Below are 12,171 nucleotides of genomic sequence, written 5' to 3' on the forward strand. Positions count from 1 at the left end.
CCAGCAAGGCTTTTTCTGCCTGAATCTCAAGATTGGGTTCCTCATAAAGCAAACCGAGCGCCAGAAAAAACGCATCAATGTCAGCCAATGCCGGATCTCCTGGCGCCAGCGAGAAGGCCCAATCCTGAGGGTCGCCCCGTAAAAAAGAAATAACAATTTTTACTTGCTGAGCGGAGTCTCCAGATGAACAGGGTCTCAGGGACAAAAACAATTTACAATTATTCCTGAAATTTCTAAATTTAAATCGGTCTCCGGAAAATGGTTCAGGAATCGGTATCTTAGGTTCTGACATAGGATTTCTGATAACATAATCTTGTATGCCCTGCACACGAGCAGCAAGCTGGTCCACACTTGTAATCAAGGTCTGGACATTCATGTCTGCAGCAAACACAAGCCACTCAGAGTTAAAGGGGAAAAGAAAAAAAAATGAGAGAGAGAAAAAAAAAACTCAGAACTTTCTTTCTTATAATCCCGCTTCTGCAATGCATTTAACATTAAATACGGGCCTGGCAAACTGTTATGACCCCAATGGCGAGGGTCTCAGAGATATCAGCAAGTCTGCGAAGTACAAAAATCCAGCTCATAGGGCAGTGGTAACTGGGTTGACCATATATCTACTCCTAACGCCAACACTAGAAGTAGCCTGGGAACATGCCTACGTTGGTCGCTAGATGTCTCGCGCCAGCCGGAGGACTAACTACCCCTAGAAGAGGAAAACAAAGACCTCTCTTGCCTCCAGAGAATAGACCCCAAAAGTAGGATACAAGCCCCCCACAAATAATAACGGTGAGGTAAGAGGAAATGACAAACACAGAGATGAACTAGGTTTAGCAAAGAGAGGCCCGCTTACTAATAGCAGAATGTAGTAAGATAACTTATATGGTCAACAAAAACCCTAACAAAATTCCACACTGGAGATTCAAGAACCCCCGAACCGTCTAACGTCCCCGGGGGAGAACTCCAGCCTCCCTAGAGCTTCCAGCAAGGAAAGGATACAGATAATGAACAAGCTGGACAAAAATGCAAACAAAAACAAATAACAAAAAGCAAGAAAGCGGACTTAGCTTAATCACGCAGGAACCAGGATCAGTAGACAAGAGCACTACAGATTAGCTCTGATATCAACGTTGCCAGGCATTGAACTGAAGGTCCAGGGAGCTTATATAGCAACACCCCTGACCTAACGACCCAGGTGAGCATACAAGGGATGATAGACATACCCAGAGTAAAATCAGTAGTAGCCACTAGAGGGAGCCAAAAGGTAAATTCACAACACCGATGCCCGTGTAATCGCTCGGCTGGGCCAACCTACGGAGGTCCGCCTGTCTCCGGTGTCCCCTGCTTCTTTTGTCCCGACCGTGGCGGAGTGTGAGCTGCAGGCCCAGGGCCTGAGGATCCTGCCGGAAGTGGAGCACCTGCAGCGCCTGATGACAGTGTGGCGGAACAGACCCCAACCGGCAGCCCAGGTCGATCTGAAGAGCGTTGAGGAGGTTCCACCGTCAAACTGGGGTGTAGTAATATCCTTTAACTCCCGGAAAGGAAGGGGAGTTATCCAGGAAATCGGGGAGCCACTGCAGGTCCGTGTGGATCGGGAAGAAGTGGAGCCCTGCGGGGGAAGGTACGATTCCGACCTGGAGCCTGGCGATGCAGTGACCTACACCCGGTGGCGGAGGGAAGCTGGCGAAACTGGCTGGGTAGCTCGGGGCGTCCAGCGGTGCGTCGCCCTCCAGGCTGCTGCCGGAATGCCGGAGGACGAGCCTTCTGCAGGGAAGGTGCCAGAGCCCGTCCCCGTGGAACCTCAGGAGGTCCGGGTCCACCGCGTGCCTCTGGGTCGTGCTTGCCCACGAGTAAGGAGGGCATCTCGCAGAGGGATCCTGTCGCTGCTGGAGCCAGGACCGGCCCTTGCTGCACCAATGCGACCCGTTGGCCGGGTGAGGCCTGGAAGGAGACCACCCCCTGCACAGCCACAAGATGAGTAAGCAAAAATGCTTTATTGATTGTAAATAAGTTAACTATTTGTTTTCCTGCTGTTTGCTGCTAAAACCCGTACGGGGTTAGTTAGTGAGTCCTCCTAGGAGCCATACAGAGATGGCTCAGTGATCTTGAACTGAAAGAAAAATGATATGTTCTATACTGTGTATAGTAGTGGAAAGACAGTAGGCCCGGGCAGAAAGGGGCGGTCCTGTAACAGAAAGGAGAGGCAGTAGGTCTGGAGCAGTTAGGACAGGCGGTCCTGCAGATATAAAGAAGGAGAATGCAAAAACGTTGAGTAGCCTTATAATGTCTTATAAGAAGGTCTTTAGTGGATTTAGTGAGTACGTCCTTAAAGACAATGTTAAATTATTGTTCAAAGATTTTGCACTTAGTAGAATACCCGGTTGGGTAAGAAAAGTTATTTATAGTCTGTTATCCAAAGTATTTAACCATGTTTGTAACGTTCAAGTGTCCTCACCTCCCATAAAGGGAAGCTCTGTTAAAAAGTTTACTTGAACTTGCATTTTCAAAATTGTATGTCTTTTTGCTGACATGTATTGTTGTTTTCTTCCCAGTCCAGGAGTACTGGATTTAACCGGGGGGGAGTGCAGTGCCCCAGAGTCCTGGTCATTGCAGTACTGTGGCTCCGCCACTAAGGGGGGCTATGGTACGTCTGATGGCACTGAAGGAGTTCATCTGACCAGGTATCACAGACACCAATACATTTCACAGTCTGGCCTCCAGGGGGAGCTAAGGGTTCTATTTATTAGGCCACTCCTCACAGTCTGGTAAAACTGGGGGTTAGGCAGGAAGTTAGACAGAAAGCTGACTGGGTTGGAACCAGGCAACACCTTGTGGCAGAGGGTGTTGTAGGGGAAGATTCGGTAGGGTCCCTGTCAGGGGTGGGATCCTGACAGAGGCCTAGCAACCAGAGAGAACGTTACGGGACCGCGCCTGCACGATATAGCGGTGGTACCCCAAGAAAGGACAAGAAGCGAGATTTATTGTGCTGAGTGAGAAACGAGATCAATGCAACTAGGAGAATACCAGTAGGAGTCGTGCTGTAAGATCGAGGCAACATCCTATTGAGGCGCATAACCGGTGGCCGGAACGCCGAGGAAGTATAGAGCTCCAAGCCAAACTTCAAACCTACGGCAGGACAGTCAGTCACAGGCGGGCTGTCTCACACAGACCCAGGAAGACACAGGGGGGTAACAACAGGAGAGGGGTGACGATAGAGCCCAGGAAGAACCTCCGAGCCTCCCCATCATACGGGTGCATCCTAACTGTAAGATCAGGGGGACGTAGAAGAACATCAGAATCGAGTTGTGAGGGAACACGAGAAACAGACACAACAGTTGTGGGGTACTATCCCATAAGCACAGCAAGGAAGGACCACAACACACAAGCGCTAGCAGGTAGGCACAGATTTCCACCTGCGAAGGGAACTCTGGAGGTGCCATCGGACCGGCCGGACTTGTGCAGCCCTGTTAGCCGTATTCCGGACTGAGGACCCAGAAGCCTTCAGTAAAGAGGTAAAGAGACTGCAACCTGGTGTCCTCGTTATTGACCGCGACCGGCACTACTCCGCACCATAACATTATCATCCCATACCACCACCTTTCATTGTGCGCCCCTCAGCAGGGTCACGGACCGGGCCTAGCCACCGTGACAACCCCAGAGCAGAGACTCAGAGGCCCGGTACCGGGTACCCCTCGGCCCTGCGGCAGTGGGGGCGCTACAGTATCATGAGTCTATCAATGTATTGTTACTAGTAAGTGAATTAATTCCAGAGATAATAGGTCTCCCTGGGGGATTTAATGTGTCTTTATGCATTTTCGGTAGATGGTAAAAGAATGGTATCGTTGGATTTTTAATAGAAAGAAATTTCACCATGGAATATTTTCGTAATCGTCTTTCAGCAAGAGAACGTTCGATTTATCAGACAATTGGGATGATCGGACCGGTTACCCCGATGAAGGATATTACAAACATGTTTAGTGAAGAGGAGACAAAGAATCTTCGTAAGATTTTTTACAATATTAAGGAAGCTCTTAAGGAAGAACTCCATTTCAACTTAGATGCCCACTTCCTATCTATTTATCTGGAAGAAAAGATTTGTCCAAGAGGATTGCGGTTGGTGCATGATTCACCATTTCCTAATGACACTGAATTCACTATCAATAGGGACATACATATAAATAAATGATGCATAAAATGATTTTACTTTTATATAAAAAAAAAGATTGCATTTAAGTAAACTAGCGGCTGAAAAAGTGATAAAATTAGCTTATTAGATCATAGTTTTTTTCTGCACATCCAAAATATAAAAAAACTAATTCTATTGTAATCACATTTATTATGCAAATGGAGCATGAAACTATTTTGAAAAAATCTAAAAAAAAATTCAAAGGGATAGGGAGGACAATAGGAAAATGGTGTCGAAGGAATCTAAAAATGGGACTAATATTAATAAATACTCCGAAAATCAAATCAGAACAACTGTATGCACTGAGGCAGTGACTCGTGTCACAGGTAGGGGTCACTGTGTCTTCTCCCCAGGTTGTGCATGCAGACGGATGAAGTCCATAGGTGTGCATGGGAGTCACGGATTTCTGATCCGGGTTTTCCATTTGGCTGAAGGCCACAGGTTTGTGTGTGTTAAAATCCCTACAGTAAGAGGTATGGGTGTGTCAGGTGTCAGGTGTGTGAGGTGCACGTCAGTGTCATTCTGGTGTGTGCTGGTGTGCAGAGCAGAGGCCTGCAGAGCGCTGGCTGAGTGCATGGAGGTAGCATTCAGGCAGCTGAATAGCTTGGCACCCGCAGCGTATACAGTGATGCAAGTCATCCATGTTACTGGTCTCGGATATGGACAGTCCTGTGCCCGGAGGTGGATGTCCTGTGCCTGAAGGAGTCGGATGTGGACAGTCCTGTGCCCGGATGTGGATGTCATGTGCCCCAAGGAGTCGGATGTGGACAGTCCTGTGCCTGGAGGTGGATGTCCTGTGCCGGAAGGAGTCGGATGTGGACACTCCTGTGCCTGGAGGTGGATGTCATGTGCCCGAAGGAGTCAGATGTGGACAGTCCTGTGCCCGGAGGTGGATGTCCTGTGCCCGAACGAGTCGGATGTGGACAGTCCTGTGCCCGCAGGTGGATGTCCTGTGCCCGAAAGACTAGAATGTGTAATGATTGCAAACCGGTGGATATGGTGCCAGGCTGCTATCCGGAGGATATCCTTGGCTGTGTACAGCTGTGTAAGTAAAGTGACTGTAAGAGACTGCGATACAGTGATGCAGGACACCCACGGGAACTAGTCGGAGGGGGCTGGTGTGTATAGTGTCTGCAACATATGAGGCTGTGTATATGGAGACTGTAATATGGCGTGCAGTCGTCCAGGAAACTGGACAAGGGAAGTCTGGCCTGTTTAGGGACTGTAAATCTAAAGCCATATGATTTGTATTGCTATGAACTGATGTGAACTGAACACTGATAATATACACTGAAGTTATATGCATTTGTGTGAATTGGACTTTAATGCTGTGAGGAAACACATTAAAAAGACTTTGATGTTGGAACTTTGTGGGTCACTGCCTCTTCACTGCGTACGATGCTACTACAATCTTGCAGCACTAACAACACCACAGTGACTAATGGAAAAGAAAAATGGAACCTAGGAGACAGTAATTCACTAATCCCTGCCCCAAATAAAACTAGAATAACTGCATGTAATATCGACTCCACAGTGATAATGGAAAAAGAAAAAGTGAACAGTGATTCACGAATCCCTGCCTCTAATAAAACTAGAACAACTGCATGCACTACATGCATCAACTACACGGGGACAAAGTAAAAAATGACCCCATTAGACAGTGATTTACTAATCCCCGCCTCAAATAAAACTAGAGGGACAAAAGAGAAAGAAAAAGTGAGCCCAGGAGAAAATGATTTTCTAACCCTTGCCTCAAATAAAATGCATGAAACTATGACTAAATCGGTTACAGGAACGAATAGTAAAACAATTTTTTAGTGATCCCCCTGAAATTAGGGCTACTAAATTAACCATGCCATTGATTGAGGCTACGAAACACCTTTTGAGTATCAAAATGCAAATTAATCAGTTAAATAAAGAAAAGGATATAATCCCCACCAATAAAAAATTAGATAAAACAATTGAAAATTTGGATAAAAATGCTGTTTTACACACTGAGGATAACACGTCACTATCACTAATGGAATTTCCGGATTCGATCACTGAAACACTTCTGGATCTATCTATACATGACACAACCCCAAGTATGCTCTCATTCTCACAAGACTCTGACACAGATATTATTGATAATTCAAACACTGATAATAATGCCACAGTTCCTTTTTTACCCCGTGCACTTTCACTAAAGGACACACAAATACAACAATTTTTTTCACCAAGACCCGGGGAAATTAAAAATGTACTAGAGGGTGCAGAGGAGGGAGGAAAAAAAGAAAGGGAAATTAGCTCTTCTAGAAGCAAAAAGCCTGATATAACCAATATTTTCAATTTGTCCTCCTATGAACTCTCTGGAAGTGAAAAGATGCTCCTCTCCAAAGGATTATTATTTTGTCCAACTAATAGATCGAGAGATTTTAATCTTTATTTGGATCTTCAGGTTTTTATTAGAAAGCTTACTTTAAAAAGGCATTTCCTTTTAAATGAGATTAATTTAGCTTGCAAAACAGGTAGCCACATATCAGTTGGTACTGATAATATGCGTTCTGACACAGATAATTTATTTCCCCTGGATGTACCAAATAAATCTAATTTCTATCCTGTTGAGAATAAAGAACATCATATTTGCGTTATTAATGATTTGGTGCAGAAAGAACTGAAAACACTTTCACTCTCTAACCAATCAATGAATAGAAATAAGAACAAATTAACTGGAGAAAGGTAGTGGTATCGTGATACAGGACAGTAATGACTATTACAAAGAAGCATCGAATATACTGTCCAAAAAGGACTATTATACTAAGAGTTCTAGGAATATTGTCCCCACTGATGAGGGCAGAGCAAAGTACTGCAGTGTGCAGGCGCCGGGAAAGGTCAGAGAGGCCCAGCACCTGCGCACTGCAGTACTTTACTCTGACCTCAACAGGGCAGATCAGTACGCCTGCAGAGCTTTGTTCCACTGTAAAAAGTGATATTTTATTAAAAAATGATCAGTACGCCTGCGCAGGAGCACGGCACGAAGCAAGCAGGATGATGACATCGCATGAAGATGGAAGGCCCCGGACCTGCGACCAGCGACACCCATTGGATCGGACCGCCCCACGTGAGTATAATAAAACTTGTTTTTCTTCTCTTTCAGATCGGACCGGGGGCTTATCTACAGCATTACAGAATTCTGTAGATAAGCCCCAAAAGGCAGTGGCCGCATCTAAAAGCGGAAAACGAGGTGACAGTTTCCCTATAAGGCTATGTGCACACGTTCAGGATTTCTTGCAGAAAATTCTGGAGAATTCCAGACATTTTCTGCAAGAAATCCGCAAGAAAACCGCGTGCGTTTTTGCCGCGATTTTGACGCGTTTTTGCCGCGGTTTTGACGCGTTTTTGCTGCGGTTTTTTCCGGACACTTCCCAATGCATTTTAAGTGGGAAATCCGCAAAAAACCCGCAAAATTAATGAACATGCTGCGTTTTTTACCGCAATGCATTTTTACCGCGGAAAAAAACGCATCATGTGTACAAAAAGTGCAGAATTCATTAAAAATGATAGGATGCATAATATAAGCAGATTATTTGCGGTTTTATAGCATTTTTATAGGGAAAAAATGCGAAAAAACCGCGAATAATCTGCAACGTGTGAACACAGCCTAATAGGGTCTTGCTATTAAACTCAATGAGAAGCTCCATGAATGTCTTTGAGCTGTTATTGCAAATACTTTCCCAGTTATTGATGAACTCCTGGTCATCAATAAGAAAAGAAGGTCTCACACATATCCGCAATCCTCTCGGGATTGTTTGGGAAGATCATTTTCCAGGAAAGCTTTGTACTACCAGGTTTTGGTTAGTTTAAAAAGTATATATTTTTAATTAAAACGTTACAATCCTTCATACTCTGAGCCCCAGATCCGCCAGTTGTTGGTGCTTCGTTATTGAAAACTGAATTTACTTGACCGAGCCAAGACCGTTCCTTGGCTTTGTGGTCCATGGTCTTTAGCAGGACGCCCTGTGCAGAGCCGAGTACACTGTGTGCAGAATTATTATGCAAGTTGTATTTTAGAGGATTATTTTTATTATTGACCAACAACTATGTTCTCAATCAACCCAAAAGACTCATAAATATCAAAGCTTAATATTTTTGGAAGTTGGAGTGTTTTTTTTTTAGATTTGGCTATCTTAGGATATCTGTTTGTGCAGGTAACTATTACTGTGCAGAATTATTAGGCAACTTAACCCCTTCATGACCCAGCCTATTTTGGCCTTAATGACCTTGCCGTTTTTTGCAATTCTGACCAGTGTCCCTTTATGAGGTAATAACTCCGGAACGCTTCAACGGATCCTAGCGATTCTGAGATAGTTTTTTCGTGACATATTGGGCTTCATGTTAGTGGTAAATTTAGGTCGATAATTTCTGAGTTTATTTGTGAAAAAAACGGAAATTTGGCGAAAATTTTGAAAATTTTGCAATTTTCACATTTTGAATTTTTATTCTGTTAAACCAGAGAGTTATGTGACACAAAATAGTTAATAAATAACATTTCCCACATGTCTACTTTACATCAGCACAATTTTGGAAACAAATTTTTTTTTTGCTAGGAAGTTATAAGGGTTAAAATTTGACCAGTGATTTCTCATTTTTACAACAACATTTACAAAACCATTTTTTTTAGGGACCACCTCACATTTGAAGTCAGTTTGAGGGTTCTATATGGCTGAAAATACCCAAAAGTGACACCATTCTAAAAACTGCACCCCTCAAGGTGCTCAAAACCACATTCAAGAAGTTTATTAACCCTTCAGGTGTTTCACAGCAGCAGAAGCAACATGGAAGTAAAAAATGAACATTTAACTTTTTAGTCACAAAAATGATCTTTTAGCAACAATTTTTTTATTTTCCCAAGGGTAAAAGGAGAAACTGGACCATGGATGTTGTTGTACAATTTGTCCTGAGTACGCTGATACCTCATATGTGGGGGTAAACCACTGTTTGGGCGCACGGCAGGGCTCGGAAGGGAAGGAGTGCCATTTGACTTTTTGAATGAAAAATTGGCTCCAATCTTTAGCGGACACCATGTCGCGTTTGGAGAGCCCCCGTGTGCCTAAACATTGGAGCTCCCCCACAAGTGACCCCATTTTGGAAACTAGACCCCCCAAGGAACTTATCTAGAAGCATAGTGAGCACTTTAAACCCCCAGGTGCTTCACAAATTGTTCCGTAAAAATGAAAAAGTACTTTTTTTTCACAAAAAAATTATTTTAGCCTCAATTTTTTCATTTTCACATGGGCAACAGGATAAAATGGATCCTAAAATTTGTTGGACAATTTTTCCTGAGTACACCAATACCTCACATGTGGGGGTAAACCACTGTTTGGGCACATGGTAAGGCTCGGAAGGGAAGGAGCGCCATTTGACTTTTTGAATGAAAAATTATCTCCATCGTTAGCGGACACCATGTCGCGTTTGGAAAGCCCCCGTGTGCCTAAACATTGGAGCTCCTCCGCAAGTGACCCCATTTTGGAAACTAGACCCCCAAAGGAACTTATCTAGAGGCATAGTGAGCACTTTAAACCCCCAGGTACTTCACAAATTGATCTGCAAAAATGAAAAAGTACTTTTTTTTTCACACAAAATTTCTTTTAGCCTCAATTCTTTCATTTTCACATGGGCAACAGGATAAAATGTATCCTAAAATTTGTTGGGCAATTTCTCCTGAGTACGCCAATACCTCATATGTGAGGTAAACCACTGTTTGGGTGCACGGCAAGGCTCGGAAGGGGAGGCGTGCCATTTGACTTTTTGAATGGAAAATTAGCTCCAATCGTTAGCGGACACCATGTCGCGTTTGGAGAGCCCCTGTGTGCCTAAACATTGGAGCTCCCCTACAAGTGACCCCATTTTGGAAACTAGACCCCCCAAGGAACTTATCTAGATGCATAGTGAGCACTTATAACCCCAAGGTGCTTCACAGAAGTTTATAACGCAGAGCCGTGAAAATAAAAAATAATTTTTCTTTCCTCAAAAATGATTTTTAGCCCAGAATTTTTTATTTTCCCAAGGGTAATAGGAGAAATTGGACCCCAAATGTTGTTGTCCAGTTTCTCCTGAGTATGCTGATACCCCATATGTGGGGGTAAACTACTGTTTGGGCGCATGCCGGGGCTCAGAATGGAAGTAGTGACGTTTTGGAATGCAGACTTTGATGGAATGGTCTGCGGGCATCATGTTACGTGTGCAGAGCCCCTGATATGCCTAAACAGTAGAAACCCCCCACAATTGACCCCATTTTGGAAACTAGACCCCCCAAGGAACTTATCTAGATGTGTGGTGAGCACGTTCAACCCCCAAGTGCTTCACAGAAGTTTACAACGCAGAGCCGTGAAAATAAAAAAATCATTTTTCTTTCCTCAAAAAAGATGTTTTAGCAAGCAATTTTTTATTTTCACAAGGGTAACAGGAGAAATTGGACCCCAATATTTGTTGCCCAGTTTGTTGTGAGTACGCTAATACCCCATATGTGGGGGTAGACCACTGTTTGGGCATATGCCGGGGCTCGGAAGGGAAGTAGTGGCATTTGAAATGCAGACTTTGATGGAATGGTCTGCGGGCGTCACGTTGCATTTGCAGAGCCCCTGATATGCCTAAACAGTAGAAACACCCCACAAGTGACCCCATTTTGGAAACTAGACCCCCCAAGGAACTTATCTAGTTGTGTGGTGAGCACTTTCAACCCCCAAGTGCTTCACAGAAGTTTATAACGCAGAGCCGTGAAAATAAAAAATAATTGTTCTTTCCTCAAAAATTATGTTTTAGCAAGTAATTTTTTATTTTTGCAAGGGTAACAGGAGAAATTGGACCCCAACAGTTGTTGCCCAGTTTGTCCTGAGTACGCTGGTACCCCAAATGTGGGGGTAAACCACTGTTTGGGCGCACGTTGGAGCTTGGAAGGGAGGGAGCACCATTTGACTTTTTGAACGCAAGATTGGCTGGAATCAATGGTGGCGCCATGTTGCGTTTGGAGACCCCTGATGTGCCTAAACAGTGGAAACCCCTCAATTCTAACTTCAACACTAACCCCAACACACCCCTAATCCTAATCCCAACTGTAGCCATAACCCTAATCACAACCCTATCCCCAACACACCCCTAACCACAACCCTAACCGCAACACACCCGTAACCCTAATTCCAACCCTAACCCTAATCCCAACCCTAACCACAACTGTAACCCCAACACACCCCTAACCCTATCCGTAACCCTAACCACAAGCCTAATCTTAACCCTATTTCCAACCCTAGCCCTATTTCCAACCCTAACTCTAATTCCAACCCTAACCCTAAGGCTATGTGCCCACGTTGCGGGTTCGTGTGAGATTTTTCCGCACGATTTTTGAAAAATCTGCAGGTAAAACGCACTGCATTTTACCTGCAGATTTACAGCAGATTTCCAGTGTTTTTTTGTGCGGATTTCACCTGCAGATTCCTATTGAGGAACAGGTGTAAAACGCTGCGGAATCCGCACAAAGAATTGACATGCTGCGGAAAATACAACGCAGCGTTTCTGCACGGAATTTTCCCACCATGGGCACAGTGGATTTGGTTTTCCATAGGTGTACATGGTACTATAAACCTGATGGAAAACTGCTACGAATTCGCAGCGGCGAATTCGCAGCGGCTAATCCGCTGCGGATCCGCGGCCAACCCGCTGCGGATCCGCGGCCAATCCGCTGCGGATCCGCAGCCAATCCGCTGCGGATCCGTGGCAATCCGCTGCGGATCCGCAGCCAAATCCGCACTGTGTGCATATGCCATAACCCTAACCCTACCCGTAATCCTAACCCTACCCCTAACCCTACCCCTAGTTCTAACCCTAGTTCTAACCCTAACCCTAGTGGAAAACGAAAAAAAAAAAAAAAAATTTCTTTATTTTATTATTGTCCCTATGGGGGTGATAAAGGGGGGGGGGGTTATTTATTATTTTTTTTATTTTGATCGCTGTGA

This window comes from Ranitomeya variabilis, chromosome 4 (assembly GCF_051348905.1).
Source record: "Ranitomeya variabilis isolate aRanVar5 chromosome 4, aRanVar5.hap1, whole genome shotgun sequence".
NCBI lineage: Eukaryota > Metazoa > Chordata > Amphibia > Anura > Dendrobatidae > Ranitomeya > Ranitomeya variabilis.